Genomic DNA, 4,694 nt, shown 5'->3' on the forward strand with positions numbered 1-4,694 from the left:
ATTATAGTATTATACCACTTCTAGTATTACCTATGTTGTTCTTTAATACTTTTGTGTGCCATCTAGTTAATCTCGAGTACAAATGAAACATATTATGTAGCTTTCATTTGTGTTCTCCCTTTAGTGTTTGAGACATGTTGCTGCTAGTTAACCCCAGTCCTACTATTTATGTCGTCTCCTATAGGCACTCATTACATAAATCTAACTACTAGTTGTCTTCCATGCATGTCAGATATAATTGCACACACTGATATATTGACAAGAACTTCACCGAGCAATGTAAAGGCCAATAAACTTGATGTCAATGATACCCAATATGATGGAACATGTAAAGGCAGTTCTTCAGAAGAGTTGCAGAAAGATGTTGAATCCTCTTCACCCCACAAGGTCCTTGCTCTAACTTGGCCTGTGATATGGGTAAAACATGCATATAATGTCCTGGAGTGTATCTACTCTATTGCAATGCCATGTGCTTAGCATGCTGATCATGCATGTAAATATGTCATGCCTTCCTGTTTTTCAGTACCTATTCCATTCATGATAACATGTTTTCAAATTCAAGTACTGTCATTCTACTCTATCGCAATGCCATCTGCTTAATTTGGACATCATGCTTCTGAATATCTTATGCATTGTTATTCATCAGTATGTACTTCATCTGTCTACCATACCATGTTTTTTTACATTGAAGTGTTGTTCTAGTGCTCTGTTGCAATGCCATCTTAGTTTCCCAATCATACACGTGTATGTTGCCTTAGTTTTTTCTGTGTGTATTCCGCTAGCATACAGTTTTACATTCAACTAGTGTTTTTGTACTATGTTGTCCTGTCGTATCCCTAGATCTTACACCATACTCCCTCCGTCTGGATTACATGTTGCCGAAATGGATAAAAAAGGATGTATCTAGAACTGAAATACGCCTGGACCCATCCATTTTTATCCGGATGGAGGGAATACATGTCAATATGGCATGCCTTTCTATTCTTCAGTACCTATTCCATCTCTCTGTTCTAGCATGTTTTATAATTGAAGCACCATTCTTCTATAAAAGGCATGCAAGGGAAAGACGGCTATGTTAGAATCTGAAGGGTTACAAACCAGGTCTTTGCAAAAGATACAAACGCTAGGAGATAATAAACCAACTCTAGTTTTTATAGATACTGCTCCAGCACAGAGAAACCCAACTCCTAGTGATAATAAGCAGATTCCAGTGGCCAAAGAACTAGTCCGCTCCAGTCCAGCAAAAATATGTCAACTCCATTCTAAGAAGCATGTGCTTATCCTTGTATCATGAAATTTCATAGCATGCTGATCATATTTTCTACATGTTTCTTACCCATCTCTCTTTTAGAAAATAAGCTTACAGATAGAAGAATTTCTGCACTGGTATCGTCTGTGAGGAAAGATTCTTGTAGGAATTCTCTATACTCCAATGCAGATGTAAGTACCTGTTGTGTCTCACTATATTTTTACATCAGCATGTATTTTGTTAATAGGCATGAATCCAACCTTTATCTGATCTAAATTTAGTTGTAGAAAAATGTATGATTAAGGGCCACAATGTTGATTTTTGTAAGTCAAACTGCTTGGTAGTTTTGCATCCTGAGCTGCATGAGTGTACTATCTCATATCAGTGGGTTTGATTACTTTGGTTCTGCAGTGGGTTTTCAGTATTTTTTTACTGTGTTGTCCTGTCGTATCCCTAGCTCTTACATCATACTCCCTCCGTTCGGATTACATGTCACAGAAATGGATAAAACTGGATGTATCTAGAACTAAAATACGCCTAGACCCATCCATTTATTTCTGGATGGAGGAAATACATGTCAATATGTCATGCCTTTCTATTCTTCAGTACCTAGTCCATCTCTGCTGTAGCATGTTTTATAATTGAAGCACCATTCTTCTATATAAGGCATGCAAGGGGAAGACGGCTATGTTAGAATCTGAAGGGTTACAAACCAGGTCTTTGCAAAAGATCCAAACGCTAGGAGATAATAAACCAACTACATTTTTCATAGATACTGCTCTAGCACAGAGAAACCCTACTCCCACTGATAATAAGCAGATTCCAGTGGCCAAAGAACTAGTCTGCTCCAGTCCAACAAAAGAATGTCAACTCCATTCTAAGAAGCGTGTGCGTATCCTCGCATCATGAAATTTTATAGCATTCTGATCATATTTTCTACATGTTTCTTACCCATCTCTCTTTTAGAAAATAAGGTTAAATGATAGAAGATTTCCTTCATTGGGATTGTATTCGAGGAAAATATCTTGCAGGAATTCTCTGTGCTCCAATGCTGATGTAAGTACCTGTTGTATATCACTATATTTTTACATCAGCATGTATTTTGTTAATCGGCGTGAATCCAACCTTTGTCTGATCTAAAATTAGTTGTAGCAAAATGTTAAAGGCGCCAATGTTGATTTTTGTAAAGAAAACTGCCTGTAGTTTTGCATACTGAGCTGCATGAGTGTACTATCTCATATCATGCACATTACTGAATTGTAGTGCTGCTCTGGTTGCCCATTCATTCATTGTGTCAATGTTGCTTCCGTATTACCTTACCTGGCTGATGATAGCTATGCCATATTGTGTTAATTTGGTGTTGGCTAGTTGCCCAAACGTTTGTTGTGCCAATGTTGCTTTCCTATTATCTGACTTGGCCAATGATAGCAATGCTAGTGTCTTAATTTGGTGCAGGCTACTGAAGAGAAGAAGACAAACTCTGAAAACAGCAAGGCAACCCCATTGTTTCTTTCCAATAAATCTAGGCCAGGTAATATGCCAATAAATCATGATTAATCTGTTTGGTTCCCCTCCTAATTTATGTTATGATGCAGTGGTCGAGCCACTCTCCACTATCAATAATAGAAGCCTGCCAAAATCGCCATCTGAATCTGTTTAGTATCCTCTGTCTCGAATGCAATGGAAAAAATGTATGTCTATGAACCAATTAATGGCTGAAGGAATGATGGAAATGGTGGAGGAATCAGAGGTGCAGAGTGGTGCGACACAACAACTGATCAATGTTTTTAGAGACAGTGTAGCAAAGCAGCAAGAACTTGCCCACATGCTTATGGGTGTCATCCGTGTTGAGGTTGCAGTTTGTGACATTGTAGATCGTTAGGTTCTGTTCATTTATTTGCATTGGCATCAATCTTTGATTGCCCAGTGGATGTAATTTCATGTAATATATGCTAGATGTGCAATGTTTTTCCATGTATGTTGTACCTTTGCTTGATCGGTTTTGGTCCTGTGCATAATTGCTCATCGTAATGGACTCAAATTATCTAATTTGGCCTAAAAACATGTACGAACTTTAGTGGGCCCATTAAGTTAATGGGTCACTACCAGCCAAAAGTTAATGGTCAGCCCTCTTAACTCCCGGGTCGTTAACAGGATGACATCAAAGCGGGCAACAGGTGGGCCCAATTGATTTCACGGGCCGTTAACAGGTCGTTACTAAGTTCGGGCTACATATGGCCCAACTATACTATGGGCCTTTAGCAGGCCGAAAGAGACAGCGGGCTTGTACTGGACCATGAAGAGCATGGGCCGCTAAGAGGCCGAAAGTCAGGTCGTATTGTAAATGGCCCAACTGTGTTGTGGGCCTTTAGTAGGCCGAAAGAGAAACCGGGCTGGTATTGGACCATGAAGAGCATGGGCCGTTAAAAGGGCAAAACTCAGGTCCGACTACAAATGGCTCAATTCATTTATGGTTGTTAACAGGCTGAAAGGCACACAGGCCCTGGAATTGGCCCAACACTTAAATGGGTCGCTAAAAGACCAAAACTCAGGTCCGACTACAAATGGTCCAACAGATATATGGGCCGTCACCAGGCTGAAAGACACACCGGGCCGGAAATTGGCCCAACACTTAAATGGGTCGCTAAAAGGCCGAAACTCAGGTCCAACTACAAATGGCCCAACTAATTTATGGGCCGTCGACAGGATGAAAGACACACCGGGCCGGAAATTAGCCAAATATTTAAATGGGTCACTAAAAGGTCGAAAGATGTACATCGTGAATATTGGCCCATCCACTGAATGGGCTGTTAACATGCCAAAATCTCATCGGGCCGATATTGAGCCCAAATATATAGCGGGTTGTTAACGGACTCGAACTGACGATGGGCTACAATGGTGTCAAATCTTTAACGGGCCATTAACGGGCCGAATTGGCACATCTTGTATGGGTCGTGGGCTTAAATGGACCTGACACAAGTAGGCCTTATATGGGCCGTCCTGCTATTTTTTACTGGGCCGGCCTTTTTCGCCGGAATGGGCCACTATTGGGCCGTGCCACGTGTAGACCTATCATAGGCGCCTCCTATCCAATGATGACATCTGTCCCAACGGTGAGGCAACATGTGTTTCCTCCGACCAATGATGATTTTACACGTGGAAAATCCCCATTGGTTCGGGCTGTTAACGGGTTATCGGATCCAAAACTGGACCCGATAGCTTAACGGCGTTCCATTACGATGGATGCCACGTGTTAGTCACCCTTGACGAAAGCACTTCTGTGACGCGTGATTTATCATCATGGAAATGGACACTTCCGTGATGGTAATTGTGGTAATGTCATGGAACACTTCTACGACAGCACAGGTATGACTATCTTGATTCTGTCATAAATTTCTCATGGATGTACATGCATGACAGAAAACATGACCTACTGTGACAAACA

This window comes from Triticum aestivum, chromosome 6A, assembly GCF_018294505.1.
Source record: "Triticum aestivum cultivar Chinese Spring chromosome 6A, IWGSC CS RefSeq v2.1, whole genome shotgun sequence".
Lineage (NCBI taxonomy): Eukaryota > Viridiplantae > Streptophyta > Magnoliopsida > Poales > Poaceae > Triticum > Triticum aestivum.